Genomic DNA, 18177 nt, shown 5'->3' on the forward strand with positions numbered 1-18177 from the left:
TAGTTGACAATAATTGACAATATTAGCACACCATATGGACAAACTTCACATCCACTTCTGTGTTCCACACATTTATTCCTGGATTAAAGCAGAACTGTAGGCAGGCAAATGCATTCACATCTTAAAAATACATATGCATGCGATGATGTACCTTCAAAAAAAAAATGTGGGGTTAGTTTTTGGATCTATCCATACTAGCTTAGGTAGGTCACTGATTTCACTTTATACCTTGCAGTTGAAAAGGAAGAAAACTGATTGACCTAATAACTGTTGCCCGCAGTAGCTTGCAGCATCCTCAGCCTCCCTTTAGCTGTGTAAATATGTGCCTTTTTTTTAGCATCCCCTGCACTTCACTTCTCTGCTCTGACCTGTGCATGTACCTGGACTACGCTTGTCTGCTCCCTGCCCTGACCTGTGCTTGTACCTGGACTACGCTTGTCTGCCACCTGCCCTGACCTGTGCTTGTACCTGGACTACGCTTGTCTGTCACCTGCCCTGACCTGTGCTTGTACCTGGACTACGCTTGTCTGCCACCTTCCCTGACCTGTGCTTTTACCTGGACTACGCTTGTCTGTCACCTGCCCTGACCTGTGCATGTACCTGGACTACGTTTGTCTGCCACCTGCCCTGCTCTGACATGTGCCTGTACCCGGACTACGCTTGTCTGCTCCCTGCTCTGACCTGTGCTTGTACCTGGACTACGCTTGTCTGTCACCTGCCCTGACCTGTGCTTTTACCTGGACTACGCTTGTCTGCCATCTGCCCTGACCTGTGCTTGTACCTGGACTACGCTTGTCTGTTCCCTGCTCTGACCTGTGCTTTTACTTGGACTACGCTTGAATGCCACCTGCCCTGACCATCAGTCTGCCTGGACCATACCTTCTGCTGTCATCCAACTTAGTACCTGATCTGTGCTGTCTCTACCCCCTAGCCCTCCGTCCCTGCTTGCCCCTGGTGGGGAGAGCCTGGGGGTCGCCACCTGGTGTTCTCCCCGCAGCTAATTAGTCTGGTTGCCGTTAGAATCACCGGCCCATCATCCTTTGCAGGGTGCTCTGGTGAAGATCGTGAGACACTTAGACTCCGTGCCCCAGGTTATCCCGTATCACCTGCCAAGGGGTACAGCCCTAACAATAACACAATCTTTTTTTTTTTTTTTTTTAAATGTACAGGTATTCAAAGCAAACCTACCTGGTAAAGCAACCCCCTCCAGCACTGCGCTGTCGATGGAGATGGGGGTGTCGAACTGTTAATGGGGGGGTCCCCTTTATCGCCAGTGCTTCCATTTTACAGGTTATGTACCATATATACTAAAGTATAAATTTGGATTTTCCTTCCTCCAATTAGAACAAAAATCTGTATTTACATTTAGGTCACACCAGTAGATGGTGATGTGTACTTATGTAAAGTGCATAGCAAACTCTTGCCATCAGAGACATGTTTCTTTTTTTACATTTTCATTGGGCCATCTACTGGTAGCCAACAGTAATGCATAAAAAATCAGGCAAATGACCATAACCAACTCAAAAATACTTTAACCTTTAAGAAGAGAAAAAAGACACAGAATGAAATTAATAGTGCTATATACTTTCCTAGCTATTATCTGTAAACTAAAGAACTTCTTCAATATGTGATATGGAGGAGAAGTGGGGGGAGGGACGGAGGAGGAAGATGAGATTGGGAGAGGGGGAGTAGAAGGAGATGGGGAAAAAAGAGGAGGAGCAGGAAGTGATGGGGAAAAGAGAGGAAGAGGAGATGGGGAGCTAAAGAAGGAGAGGAGCTAGGGCAATAAGGAGGAGATGGGGAGCAGAAGAGGGAAATGAGATGAGGAAAGGGAGAGTAGAGGAAAGGAGATGAGAGGAGAAGAGAGGGGATGGGAGGGGAGCTGGGAAAAGGGAGAGAAGATGGGGAGCAAAAGAGGGAGATGGGAGAGGAAAAGGGAACGGAGATGGAGAGCAGTAAAGGGTGACAAAATGGGAAGAGGGGGTTAAGAGGGGTAGGGAAAGGAGATGTGAAGTGGAAGAGGGAGAGGTGATGAGGAAAGGAGAAAAGAGAGGGAGAAGAGCTGGGCAAATGTAAGAGGAAAGGAAATGGGGAAAAAGGGAGAGAAGAGACAATAAAATGTAAAAAAAAACAGGGGACAACAAAGTCAATGCTGCTCCCTCATAGACACAATATAGTAAGTGAGCGTTGCCATCCCGGAACAGAAAAAAATGTTACTGTCAGGATCACCTCGTACAAAACATCCCAAACGAGAAAAATCCTAAAAACAAATGCAGCCACCAATACTGATAAGCGGTAATATACAACATTTCTGTCTTTGGGTTTAGATACACCATAATGATCAAAGTTAGAGTTTTTCCGAAAACATAAATAACATATCATGAATTTATTCACTCACATTTGTAAAATTACTAACTTGTCAACTTTAAAGCCAAAATGCTTCTCAATTAAAACCAGCCAAAAATAAGAAAGGAGTAACATGTTTTTTTTATAGCTTTTATTAGAAGGAAAACAATTTTTGTACTTCTCTCCCGCTGCTGGTTTTTGTATAACATACCAAGGTCTAATTCATAGAAGACGTCATTCCACGTTGATCTCCCAAGCAAATACCAAACTTATTTACAGGCTTGTTATCGGCCTCTGCTTGGAAAACAAAAATAATAGTAATAAAGGAAAATAAAAAACTCTCATTGATCCGAAATGGCAGGGTTAGTCCTCTATTGTCAAAGAAGCTTTCCAATAAAACTACTTGAGTGTTTGAAGATGTCAAACTTTGATGTATCAAAGCCTCAATTATTCAGGTAGCCAAGTGCTGAGTATTGTGTATCTGCCACTGAAGCATTTAAAGGATTTGATGCAGAAGATGTCATGTTCTCTTTCAAAGTGTGCCGATGATTGGAATTAAGAGAAGACCCTTTCATTTCACTGACTCTTTAGAACTTGGCAGAATACATATTGTTGATACACACAATGGCACAATTAACATTTAGTTGCCACTGAAACATCAAGTGTAGGACGTTTCAAAGTGAAAGGGTCCATTTTTTTCTTGTCGACAGGTTTTAAGGGAGTATTAGCTTTTTTTTGCGTGTGTTGCTCAGCTGAGAAATTTTGCGCACAGGTTTGTTGGCATGTTGGTTGCTTGGTCAAGGGTTAAGGGGCCCAACGTCACATATAATTTTTCAATGCAGCATAATAAGTATTGTGTAGGGGGATGCCATACTGGTTACCTGAAGCACTTGTAAATCTTCTTGTAAATTGCTAGTCCAATTTTCTTATCCAACCATTAGAATAAGCAGCACTTCTATAAAATGGGTATGGGGTAGAAAAGAAATATTATCAGCATTTACCAAAAATTGGGGCTGATTTATTAAACTTCTCCATGACCGGACAGGATACAATTTAATCAGTGAAGCTGGGTGATCCAGCAAACCTGGAATGGATTTTCTAAAAGTCATTTGCTATTTGGTAGCAAATGTTTTCAATCCTGGACCAGATCTTTCCAGGTTTACTTAATCGCCTAGCTTCACTGATGAAAGAGTATCCTCCTTAGCCTTGGAGAACTTTAATAAATTAGGCCCAATAAGTCAGGATTTACATTCTGATTTACATCATTTTCCACATTTTATAAAATTCACAAAATGAATGCATCATCTTTTTTTAATAAGTTGGACATTTATCTAGTTTCTGATGTGTAGATTTTGGGCAAATGTAAGATTTATTCATAACTAAACCATGGTCAGTTATCATTTATTCTGCCATTCCACCATGTCTTCTCCTGGATCTGCTTGCATGCTCCCTGCAGAATTTCCGGGGACACTGCACAGCCCATTGAATGTTCGCTGATGCTCAGGCAGGGGAATTTGTTTCTGCTGGCTTCTCCCCTTAACCTTGCTCTGACCTGCCCTCATCCTTCCGATAGGCTAACAGCCAAACCAAAGCTTGCCCTGGCCACCTCACCAATGATAGTGACTGACCTTGTAGTCCACTTGGTGTATTTTGGTATCCTTTTGCCAACCACACCCTGCCTTACCCTACTAGTCTGCTGCTTGTTCTGTCCTTGACTTAACCTGACCGCTCTCTTGCCTCTGTCCTTTTAGGTAATAGACTCGATTTATTAAAGCTCTCCAGGACTAGAGAAAAAAGTATCATAAACCTGTGTGATCCAGCAAACCTGGATGGATTTTTAAATCATTTGCGATTTGTCAACTCTTTTCAACACTCAACCAATTCAATTCTAATTCCAGGTTCTTCCATGGCTGACTATTACCTTTATATGACTATGGCTTTGTCTCTTGACCATGCTCTCTAACTCTGGCCCCTTGAATCTTGTGTTTAGCTGACCTCACTTGGCCCTTGCTTTGTTTGTCACTGGCTATGACTCCTATCCTCACTTTTTCATCTTGTCCCTTGGATACTGTGTCTAGCTGAGCATCCTTCGAGTTTCACCCCAGGTTTGTCCTTTGACCCTTATTGTCCCTGACTTGTCACTGACCTTTACCCTTCTCCTTGATTAGCTTTAGACATCCTTGCTTTGCTTAAATTTCCATTCTCAGGTTTCCTACCTCAGGTGCCATCCTTTACACACTAATGCACAAAAGAGTATCATGAACCTGTGTGATCCAGCAAACCTGTATGGATTTCAAAAATCATTTGCTATTTCTCCATCCATCCTTCCCACCGCTCCTCTTCTGCTGCATCTCTTTGCAGTTCTCTTCACTGGCTTCCATTTCACCTTAGAACCAAATTTAAGCTCCTGTGCTTTGCCTTCAATTCCCTCCACAGCTCTTGTCCCACTTACCTTTCTGACCTGGTAAAAAAATATTCCCCCAACTGCACTCTCCACTCCTACATTGACCTACTAATGACTTCCTCACTCATAACCTCATCACACGCACGGCTCCAAGACTTTGCTAGAGCTGCCTCGACTCTCTGGAATGGTCTTCCTTATCCCTTTCGGCTGGCACCAACTTTCTGCTCATTCAAAAAAGCCCTCAAAACCCAATGCTTCAAACTTTCCTACCAATCTTCTTCTGACTTTTGAAACCGTCACTACTTCCCAGCACTACATATCTCCCATCCTATTGTGTGATACTTCCCCCACCTCCTGGATTGTAAGCTCTTTGGGACAGGATCCTCTCCTCCTCCTGTGTCACTGTCTGTATTTGTCATTTGCAATCCCTATTTAATTTACTGCTCTGCATAATATGCTGGCGCTATATACATCCTGTTTATTAATAATAATAATAATAACAATAATAATAATAATAATAACAATATTAATGTCATGGGGGCAACCAAGTGCAGTCACCTGTCTCTGAACCTGAAACTCTGTGTAAACTCTTTTTACTGACCTGGCCTTGACTTGTTTTTGGCTCCAATTCTTTCTATACTTGTAGAATTGTTTTCTTACTGTATTTCCAACCTCCATCTTACCTGCTGAATCCTTATCTAGCTGCCCTTTCATTGCTGCCCGTGGACTGTCCCTGACTATGACTCTGTTGTTATTCTGTAATGCATGGCTTGTCAATTGTCAACCTGGGACCGTGACCCAATTGACACAAGCAGTTAACAATAACAAAAAAACAACATAACCTAAACAATTAAAATTAAATTAACAATTTGATTGGTGAATATCCTACCAAATATTTGCTCATCACTGCTGGATTTTCATTATTTGCTGATCTCCACCTCTTCCAAACCCCAATATCAGAGAGGCCTGTAGCCGTAAGAATTAGGCGCAGGGCCTACATGACCGGGTGCTAGGCCTAGCCCAGAGCTTGTAAGGGATTAAGAAAAAGGTAGTGTTGCTAGAGGGGGCTGGGCTAGTATGCAACGTGGGGTAGGAGGAGATTAGGAATGGGAGACGTTAAAAAGGGCTGGATGAAAGTGAGGGGCCCTCTTTTGGAAAGAAAAAGTTTCGTTTCGAGTGCTAATGAGACAATTATTGCAGGTCAACACCCGGTGAGCAGAAAACTTGACAAACACTTCTTTGTCCAAAAATATTAAATGTTGTGCCATTTGCTAAATAATGCTCAGAATTGGTAATTAACTTACCTGTGACCTGGATCTGGTCATGAGAGAAAATCCATTCATTTCCTCATGAATTATTAGCGCTAATGAATAACTAATGTTTTCTTGTGAAATACTTCCTAATTGTTTAATTTAGTCTTGAGATACAAGATGCATATAACAGGCCTCACCATCATTTAACCTCAAATCTTTGGTCTCCTCATTTAAATAAAAGCTTCTGGTGGAAATTAGATCTTTTAATTGGCACTTCAAAGGCTTGACACAACATCCCATTGTTGTATGAAGTTTGTTTCTAATAATTTTCATGGCGTACTTTTATGGAAACTTCAATTCTAAAATTTTTATATACACATGTTAAAGTCATTTCAATGTCAATTAATAACATATTTTTAATATATTTTTTTGAGAAGCTTTTAATGATGTAATACCTTGTCATCCACAACGAGGACTTTCAAGGCACTAATTGCAAAGTGTAGATGCACATTTAACATTTTAAAAACATCATTTCTTGTATCTTTAAAAATTCTGAGATATGTTTACAGTAATAGGAACATAGTTGTATATCCAATTCCATAGAATGTTTGACACGTTTCGCAACATAAGCTTCCTCCGGGCTGATGAGACTGGTATCATATGTAAGATCATATCTACCGGGGATTAAACCTACGAATATTCAATACCGTGATTTATCAAGATGGCAAATTTAAGGAGGAACCATATGAAGCTGCACTGATGTCCACCCCCAACCTGATATCACCCCCAACCTGATATCACCTCCAACCTGATATCTCAATTTATACATAATCTTAATGCTTAATGGGAGGGCAATATCATATGCCCTTTTGATCCTGCTGCACTTAATATTAGGAGTTTTTCACAGACACCTTCCCTTCTTTGAAATAATTGGATTTGTAGGATCTTTAGGGCTGTGTGTTGAGAGCCTTGTTATCTATGATGGGGCACTTCCCAATATAAGGGGGGAAACACTTTGTCCCTGTCTCCCGGTTGTTCTTTGTGTTGCCACCGTGTCATGTGACTTCTTATGCAGACACTATTTTCATATAAACAGTCACTTTATGACTATTTGGACCTGTTTTATTAAAGTTGTACAAGACTGGAGATGATAGACTACCCTGGGAGAGCCTGGGTAATTCTGCAAACCTGAAAGGTATTTCCTAAAATCATTTGATATTTTTTGGCAAATATTTTCAATCCTGGAACAGATCCATTCCTGGTATGCTTGATTAGTCAGGTTCACAGATGATAGTCTATCTTCTCAAGTCTTGAAGAGCTTGGTGAACCTGGGTGAACCAGCTAATAGCAAATGTATTTAAGGAATTAATTCCAAGTTTGCCAAATGACCTAGGTACACCCATGATAGTCTATCTTCTCAAGTCTAGGAGAGCCTTAATAAATCAGGTCCTTTGTGTGCAGATACTGGCTCATAAGGACTAAGGTTGGATAGCTCTGCCCTAGATGATGGTTCCACCACAAAGCTAACATACCTTTCTGTTCTCTTGCATCCAGAAAGTACTTAGTGCTATCTGTTGTTTTTTGCTCTTTAACATCACAGTACAAGTGCCAATGTCTACTATTGTTTCTCCATTTTTTAGGAGCACCTCGTTTTGAGAAGTCTTGCGATTCTCAAAAGTGCTTCTTGCTGTCTGCAATATTTGAGAACCACTTTGCTTGGTTGTTCGGGAGTCCTTTCATTTGCCTACTGCCCTTTCCAGCACGTGTATATGATAACCGGGTCAATGATGACAACAAACTAAGTATTGCTGAAATAGAAATAATCAACCTCAAATCTCTGAAGAAGCAGCCTAGAGTTGCGAAACGCGTCAAATGAGCTGTTGGATCCCCTGAAAGAAAACTAACAGGGGTCTCATTCAAGCCATCAAGCAGAGTTCATCTGCGACTTCCACAATAAGTGGTGTTGTTGTTAAAAATAATGTTTAAGCATTTTATTAATGTATGTTTGGATATCCTTTAAATAAATGTCACAAATACATTTATGTTTTTTATATAATTCATTGTTTTTGAAAAAATGCCTAAAAAGTCCCACTATTGAACCAGCTGGTGCCTAAATGTTTTTTTTTTTGTGTACTGTAAGCAAGACAAATTCTGTACCAAGGTAAATCATAAGAATAAAATTCCATGCATACTTTTGTTTCCCTAATTATGAAACCATAAAAGAAAGGTACCTATAAGTGACAACCATTAGTGCCACCGTCAGCGTGGCTGGCGGAAAGTAAAGCCTGGAAGTAAGGACTATAAATTACATTGGGCTTGATATATGTATCATGGCAAGTTGTCCACTTTAAATAAAGATGAGCTTCTGTTGGTGTGTGGAACAAATCTGTTAGCTTCTCCCTTTTTCTTGAATAGTAAGCACAATGCTCAGGAATGCCATATGGGTTTTGTTTTTATGAGTCAATCATTTGCATACATATGTAAATGTTAGAGATATATTATTGTATGTCAATTATTTCTTTGTTCGTGTTTACAGATGTCGAGACGTCCTCGTCTATTCTATGCAGATATAACCATGTCGTCTCCATTAACTCGTGGATGTGGATGAATTCATAAAACTGGTCTATTGTTCTCTTGACAAACCAAAACATTTAGCTCAATGAATTCAGTTGACAGGGAAGTTGGAGAAGAGGTGAGTCAATTACATTTTTAGCATAATGAACTGAAATCAAAAACACTGTCCAATGTCAAAGTGCTACCACCTGAAATTACTGTGGTTTGCTTGCAGGTTAAAGGTAACTTTTCATTATTTATTAAATTCTTTAATGTACAATACCTCATGAACAAGTTTTTCACAACCAGAGGTTGTTAGGAGTTCCTTGAGCCATGGGCAATTTGCACCTTTCAGGTCAATTTACTTGACACCAACAAATTTTTTGGCTATTTGTAAAGGTGACATTCGTCCCAATGGCCAGCAATGTAAGAGGCCTTCTTCCTTCTGACCCCCACACTAATATACTGTGACCTGGAGCAGGGGTTCACTGAATACCTGAGAGTTATTTCAAAGGTTCCCCAATGTTAGAAAGGACAAGCAAGATTGACATGGATCATTTCCAAAGACCATTGGACCTTTGGGAGTTGGACTTGAAAGTTCTGGAATTTTTAGAATATGGAAATAAAAAAGTCAAAAAGAAGCATTTTTTGGCAAACAAGATGGTTATATGGTATTGATATCATACAAAAATAATAGGACAACTATAACAAATTATACAAACAATTTTTCGTTGTTCCAATCCCATACAGCACCATGGTGGCATTTAATGAGACAGTTTGCTAGTTTTCTATGACTAATCCTTCTGGATAGGAACTCTTTGAGGTATCTTGCCAATGTCAGAAAGTCTCATAAATCCCAACGTTTTTCATCTTACTGGCTTCCTCAGGGGAAGTGAAGACACAATGCCATTGTACAAGGGTTATCTTATTGATCAAATGTCATAGTCAAGAAAAGATATTAGTTCTCATGGAACTGTGTTGTTCAAAGTGTTTTTACCTTAACTTGGATATATATATCCTTCTTGGTCCCCAGTAAATTGTGGCAGCAAGACATCCTTATCCGGACATTAGTGAGCTTAGAATATCAACAGAGATGTGCAGGGACGTCTGAGCCCACCTAGAGCTAATTTTTCTTATCTGTCCTATTATATTTGTATGGCATCGATGCAATACATCAATTTTGTGCCAAAAAAAACTACTTTCCACTCTTTTCTTTGTTTCCATATGTTACAAACACATATAGGGGTTGACAGATTCTCTAAACTTTCTCTCTAGACAACCATTACCTTCTCTCAAAAACATTCAGGAATTTACATGAATTTAGATTTAGTCTCTTGGAAAAAATGTGCACATATTCTGCATGAGAAGCCCATCCAATGTTTTAGAAGTTTTGTAATAATTAAAAAATGGGAGAATGGATACAGTGTCGGGAGGGACCATTTTATGTGGCTTGGGAGGCAACATGGGAAAGATGCATATCATTTAATCTACAGCTTGGTGGCATTCTCTATTTGTGTTCTTGTATTTTTTCAAAATGGTGGCACAGAGTGGCTGTGACAACCGCTTACACAATAAAGATATAACAGCTCCACTAAACGTTGAAAACTCAATGCGGTAATATAATGGGTTATATAATACGGAGATCACCAGCTGCAGTGCTGTTCAGTGCTGACTGTAACATATGCTGCACATGCAAAAATCCTAGTGCTGTATCAGAAACCAATGATGGTGATCATAGTGATGATGACAACACAGTTCTACACACTAACACTACAAACCCTGCTTGACAATGAACCAGTATGCAATAAATAGTAAATATCAAGCAACTTCAATACAAATAAGCTCCCCAGCCCCCACAGCAGGAGAAATCTGCAGTTATTGACCCCTATCTCTAACTAGGGGACCTTGGCTGACCAGGGCAAGTAAGGCAGAGGCTCCACCTGAATGCATAGCTTTCCTGGCACAGTGGCATTTTTTTGTAAGGCAGTAGGGACTAGGGGTCAACCAGAAGGTTCAAAAAAATTTGGGCGCATATAAATGGGGAGGTTTTGTTTTGGTCCTGCTCCTGCTGTGTGCCAGTCTAACCCAACCCATCTCTTACCATCTTGGCAGCAAAAATTGATGGAATTATAATGTCATCATGGACCAGAATGATATCTATTTTGGTCATTGTGGCTTTACCCAAACCAGAACAGCTACACTGTTTAAGTTGTATTACAGTTTAGATACAGTCATCAAACTTCAATAATTTTATTTTAACTGTTACCTGTTGAAATATGAGCTTAACCTCCCTAGCGGTTCATTTCTTTCTGGTTTATGTCTTATGTCTAAAAGAGGTACATTGTTTTTCATGAAAATTTATTTTGCAGTATAATATAAATAGTCTGAGTATATTAAAGTTTGAAAAAATCATTTAAAAACAATTAATCGAATAAATTAAAAACCTATATATTAAAAAAAAAAAAAAATTATTAAAAAAAAAATTATTTAAAAAAACAAAATACATATTATACTCATAGTATTATACATACTGCAAAATAAATGTTCTTGAAAACAATGTACTGCTTTTATACATAAAAAAACAATGTATTGCATTCAATACAGTTATTTTGTACACACGCACCAATGTCACCGGGAACTCCACGAGTGACTCATCGGAGCAGAAGCAGGAAGAAGAAAGAAGAAGGAGATCGTGGCGCTGGACGGCGCTGGACGGCGCGGGACCCCGGCGGATCAGGTAAGCGCTCTATTTACTAACCTTCCCTAGGTGTTCGAACCCCCAGAGTGGCTCGGGGTTACCACTTGTAGCAACTTTTTTCTACCCCGAGTCACTCTCGGGGTTACCGCTAGGGAGGTTTAAAGACAAGTTATGTGCATTTTACAGTAATAAGTGTGTCACATTGATGGCTAGTGGGAAAAATGTCACCCCCTACAGATAGCCAAAAATATCAGTGGTACCAGTCACATATTGCTCATTGCTAAAAGAACCCCTAGTAACCTTTGGAGGAACCCTAGTTGAGAAACACTGTCTATAGAGTATGTCACTCTAAGACTCAACGCATTTTGCGGATTGATTGTCATTAGGAGTATCTTAGGACAGAACATATCACCTGTATCTAATAAATGAATGGAACTTCAAATCAACACTTCAAGGTCAACCCATTGTAGACTCTCATATAGTGTATACAGGAAGTCCAACTTAATTCCAGGGAGCAGTATATTGCAGTCACACCATTAAAAAAAAAAAATCACAAAGTACAACCCATGGAAATAATATGTTATGGGTATCTCTGTATCCTCTTTTATTCCACCTGGATTTTTTCCTTTACAACATCCTATCTCAACCGAACATTCTTAACTACTACAGCAGAAAACCTTCGAGTGATGATAATAACAATAATGCCCATAGAATACTCTTGAACTTGATTATAAATTTATTATTTCCTAAAATAATTTTAACGCTGCACTAAGACTGCCTGGTGGGTATATTGGTTCACTTGTAATTTTAGGTTATATTTCAGTTTTATTGTTTCATATTATTGTTAGTTCTGGGAAAAAAAAGTTATTTCTGGCGATTAAACTATTATTGCTTCAGGCTTTTTATGTACAAACTTTATTGAATATTTCAGATAATTTCTAGACAAACTAATGTTTTTTTGTTTCTTTTTTACTAGAGAAAATGTTGATTGTGCATAGGATACAAGATGAAATCTTGTAGGATGTAATCTGTACAAATGTAAACCATCATCCTGTTGTTATGATAAAACAATAAAATAAAAGTCACACAGGAAAGGAAGAGATTTAATACTTTCCTTTCCAGTGGGCAATTACCAATATGTACAATTTCGATAATGTTATCTGATAGTTGTAGGTTGATACCTGGTTCCCCACTGCGCACTCTGGTTCCCCCATGGGCCACTATGTCACTACTCTGTCCTGTAGGGGTTAGTGGGAGTACCAAGGGTACATATTGGGGAACCAAGTATCTTGCAGGACTTTAAAATTAAAAACATTTCAGTCATTGCCTACCAGTAAGGGAAAGTATTAAATATTTTTTTTATTTTTATTATAATATGTATATAATATATAAGTACCTACTGTTTGCTAAGGTCTCCCAAATTGAAGCGTTATGGGACGCCCTCAGGGATTTTTCTACTACTGCAGCAGATCCATTCCACCCCGCAATTCACTTGGAGTTTTGGACTACATACTATAAGATATATGGCAGGACTCTCTCTCCTGTGTTCCCTGGATATCCCTCAATTATAGTGAATGAAACTGAGGGATGTTCATGTTTTGTTTTTAAAATTTGTTGTTTTTTAATCCGCTGTAGTGTTTTGTAGGAAGCAGTAAATAAATGTGCGAAACGCGTTTGTGACTTTATCATAATCTGTTTTTAAACATTTGACACAAGGGTTTTATGAATATATCCTTCATTTTGTGTGCAAATATACAGTTGTTCTATGTGTGATTTGGAATACAAAGCTTTCTTTTTTTGTACATTGTACATTGTAAATTTGATACTTTTTATGCTTTTAAATAAATACAAAAAAAATTTGCTTTCTGTTAAGTTTCTGTATCTGAAGTGTAGTATAAGTATATGTAGTAAAGCACTACCTGCCAAAAAGAGCAAACCGGTTGTATACCTTTCTAACTGTCTGAAAGTTGATAAGTATTCATTACTATTTAGAAAATTCACCTCCTGTCTTTTTTATAGTAAACATGGATTATTACGTTCGCTGAAAGTTTTGTTCCTGGCTGTGATCACATTGACAGATTTTGTTACAAAGTGAAAGCTTTTAAAGGGACATTTTCTCAGTTCATTTGACAATTATTATTATTATTATTATTATACAGTATTTATATAGCGCCATCATATTACACAGCGCTATACAAAGTCCATAGTCGTGTCACTAACTGTCCCTCAAAGGATCATATGTCATTAATGTAGTCTAAGGTCAATTTTTAGTGGGAAGTCAATTAACCTCACTGCATGTTTTTGGGATGTGGGAGGAAACCGGAGTACCCGAAGGAATCCCACGCAGACACGGGGAGAACCTGCAAACTCCATGCAGATAATGTCCTGGCTGGGAAGCGAACCTGGGACCTAGCGCTGCAAAGGCCAGAGTGCTAATCCCTGAGCAACCGTGCTGCCCGACAATGTCTTCTCAATACCTTTCAAGTACCATAAAAACATTCACACACCTCAAATTCACACAGCATAAAAACATTATTATTATTGCTACATCTACATCAGAGGGTAAAATTGTGTATATATATATATTTATATCTTTCGCAGCACTTTATAGAGTCCAAAGTCGTGTCTAGAGTTGTTTGGAGAAGTCCGGTCGGAGTGGATAAGACATCACTATACCTGTCAATAATCGCACCCAGATTGGCTGAGCAGTGAGTAAAGTTCTACTAGGCAGGGCTCCTGTCATTGTGTTCAGCCAGTCCAGCAAGGGGACAGCTGAGGACATCAGTCCTCGAGTAGACAACAGCAGCCAGATTTCCTATCATTGTGTTTTGTCAGTGGAGACAGGGTAAAAGCGGGAATGGATCATTATAGCACCCCATATTTGGACATTGGTGGATCATACAAAGGTAAATATTAGGTAATACTACAACATATTGATAGCGATTATTAAACACTTTCTGGGAGTAAGTTAAAGGTACTATGTACCACACTATTCATTCCTCAGCATGGGGGGACACCTATCTAAGGGCTCCCTTATTAAAGACAGTTTCCATTTCCCAAAAAATCTCTCTGCTTACAGACCCTCAAAATACTGGTGTCATGTTCTGTGGGTGACATCCTCTCCACCAATGATGACCCTTGCCATTGTTGGGGGCAGGCAGGGACCAGGTTTTGCCAAAGGAGTTGGGATTACATTTGGCCTCATTCCTTTACTGGCAATCCAAATTTCATAAGACCTTTAATCAATAGTTGAGGTAGCACACATGTATCCCATTTCCTAAGATAGTCCTAAGACTATGAAAGTGTCTGGCTTTAGAGGCATGAATTTTTTCATACTTAAAATACATTTTAAATATAATATAAAAAAAACTTATGGTTGGGGACCAGATACATTGTGAAAGAGCCAGTCATGTTGTAAAGGACCCAGTTAGAGACTAATTCTATTATTAATAATTACAAATCGATGCTCACATATTTGTGCTTCATAGAACCCAATTAAGAATTATATGAATTATGGAAATATTGATATTTAACTTAACAATCTATTATGAAAGATACAATTTTAAAAATAGAAAACATAAGAATAGAAAAGCAATGGACAGCATTTTAAAAACTGGGCACCCGGGGGTTTAGGTAACACGATCACATGTCTTGTAAAAAATGTCATCCAAGCACAGATCAAAGATGCAAGGTAAACTGTTATCAAATTTCCTGTGAGATATTAATAAGAATTTAAACTGCGTCTTAGCTGTGTAATTGGAGTTTCCCTGTAGTCAATGCTAAGCAAAACCTGTGTTCCATCTCTCCCTCCAGTCCTTCCCTTTATTAAAAACATTGTGCAGAATTGACTGAGCATATTTACTGAGCAGGTTTGATGCATTTAAGAAAAGTAAAGATTGCCATTCATCGCTGTGCTGAAAATGTCACATTGATTTTATCTTCCTATAAAAGGTGGGCATTTTAGAAAAAAACAATTGCAAACTACAATGGTTGGACGATTCCAATTCACTTTTCGCTATCTTGTTAAGTAAAAGTAAATAAACAGACAATTTTGTTGATGAACCAAAAAATTCAGCTTTATCTGGGTCGAAGATATCAACAAGAAAGTATACCAAATTATAAGGGCTGCTGCTCCAGATTGTGAATAGTGGATGAATACTACTGGAAATGATTTCCCAACAATACTTAAAATGATTTCAAGTATTGATGATATATATGATTAATGTATTCGCAAGGCTGTCTTCCCAAACCTTCAAATGAAAGCTTTAGGGGCACATCTATAAATCTACTGATTTTTTCTGCATTCAACAATTTGTTACATTTAGCCTGATCACACCAACATCTGGAATACCCAATTGCATCTCAACAAAGCTGGTTGTATTTATGTTATGGTCACGTTGATTCCTTTCAAACATTTCCAATTTTTTTGGCCTACATTGTAGCACATAAGGCAGGACCAGTGGTGTTCCTATATGATAATGTTAGTGATGGGCCTTTGGAAATGGGTCCAGGGGTCCTTTAGTCACAACTAGAATTGATTAGGAGAAAGATTTGGGGTCAAAGGATGAAAGTGTATGTAGGGGCTTTTTTTTTTAGCTAAAGTAGGAAAAAGTTAGTTCTTGCAGGGGAGATTTGCCTCTTTTATTGCTAAAGAAAACAGTAGGTAGAGGAAAATTCTCCAATGGGGAGATTGGTTCTTTTGACAAAGAGGGCAATTCTGTTCACCTTGTAGAGGTACTGATTTCCCATTGCATTTCCCTGAAAGAAAATTAAGGAAAACTTCTATATCATTGGATCCCAGCTCTGGGCTCCAGAGGGTGAGATTAATTCTGGCAGCCATGGCCATTCAAAGTCTTTCAGCTACCAATGCAACTAGTCAGGGACAGTTTAAGACAAAATGGGGCCCTTGGCAAATATGTATGTGCAGCATTCCACCTCCTGGCACCTTTTCCATTCTGTCCATTAAAGGCCATGGAGAAAATGGGGTTTCTAGACAGTTGCCTAATTTGCCCTACCCTAAGACTGTTCAATGCTGGTTATCAAAGAAGCAGAGTAAGCAATAACAGCAAGTGAACAGGGTACATCAGGGTCCCTGAGATTCTCCTAAAGGTGGATGTGGAGGGTGCGATAGCTATGCCCCTGGTCTCTCAAGCTGTAGGGGGAACCCCACAACACCCTAAGTCTCCAATCTACTAGGTATGCTACCCATCATCCCGCCAACCGAACTCAAGCCGGTTCTTTATACTCTCTCCTACAGCCTTCTCTGCATTTTGCGCAGGGATTAGTTCAAGGGCAGGCTGCTTTTCAAGAAAACGCATTAAGGCATCCTTATAAACTCCTTCCCTGGAAACGACTGCCGTTTGTCATTGCTATTTTTAATTTAGGCTCCGTGAGAACCCTAAATGGCAGAATAATGTTTTCGGCTCAGACATCAAGAATCTTTAATTAATGTTTCATTTTCATGAAACGGTTATTTAGAGGGTTTAGGATACCAGCGAGCTGTACATTTTTTACAAGTCGTAATGGCTTTTGTGCTTTAAGAAAACGGCTATAAAAGAGGTAAAAATGATAGACTTGTTTATCAAAAAGCGCGTTGAAGGGCCGGGGAAAATAAAACATGGAAATATTTTGCAAAGAGATTAAAAGGCTTTGTCTTTGTCAGGCTTAGAGAGAGGATGGATGGAAACCAGGGCAGCTCTCGCGAAAATGACTTCACAGTGACATTTCATTTGGCAAATATGTACACTGCTGTAAAAGTACGCTAATTTTATTGAACGTTATTAGAAACTTGTCGGCTGATTACTCACTGAATAAAAGTTTAGGTTTTCTTTTCGGAATCTTTCGGCCCCAGTTTATTTGTGTATCCTTAATTATTGCAGTTAAGGGAGGATACAATTACGATGACGGTTCGAAAAACAGAAGAGCGGTAATGGAACGAGTGCGCCAAGATAGTAGTTTATCACGTAGGTACTTTTGCCTGAATGAAGCGGCGTGTTATTGTATCCTTGTCTTTTTCCTTTATTAAATTTCCAATTTTAAGCAATATAATTAAGAAAATGAGATGTGAAGTATGGAAGTGGTACAGCGAAGTGATTATGGAAATTAAAGGCTCAATATTAAGGGAATCATCTGCTTTTATCATGTTGCATATATTATAGTAATTAACAGAAAATAATCTATGCAGCGCAATGCTGGTGGAAAGAGTTTTGTAGGTGTCTAATACTGATTGTGGTATCTTCATGGTTCTATAAAGCCATGTGCAACAATGCAAAACTACACCAAGCCTGGCTTATAAGAACTAAACTAAAAAATAAAATCATACCCACCTTTTTTCACGCAGATCCCCCCATCCCTCTGTTCCTTGTCACCTGATCTTCAATTGCACATTTGCAAGATCTGGTGATGTAGCCCACTGTAAATGAGGAAAAAAGTGCTTATCCCACTGCACACCGAAGGAAAAAAGCCCCTTACGAGATTGGGCATGCACAGAAGAAGCAGCCAGAAGCTTGACATGGATATTGCTCTGTGCTCTGCACTTCAATTCTGTCTTTACTGTCATGGCAGTGGGCTAATAGGTGGGTCCTTACTTGCAGAAAGAAAGGTGATGCCCCTTCTGCAATAAAATAACCTTGCCAGCCTGATTGCAATTTTTAAACTACAATCACCTATCCTTGTTCTGTTGCGAGTGCATTCATCTTCTTCTGCTCCACCTTCCGGTTACCGATCTACAACCATCTTGATTGGCTGGGTTGGGATTATGTAACTCCCACGCAGTTCTAGCAGCCCTGGGGGATGGAGCAAAAGTGACTCCATGCACAGCTCAGTGTAATTGGAAATAGCAATTGCAAACAAGCAGGCAAGTATTTTTTTTTTTGGCAGAAGGGCCCTTGTCCCTTGTGCAATAATGAAGCTGCCTGATCAAT

Source organism: Pyxicephalus adspersus, chromosome 6 (genome assembly GCF_032062135.1).
Source record: "Pyxicephalus adspersus chromosome 6, UCB_Pads_2.0, whole genome shotgun sequence".
NCBI lineage: Eukaryota > Metazoa > Chordata > Amphibia > Anura > Pyxicephalidae > Pyxicephalus > Pyxicephalus adspersus.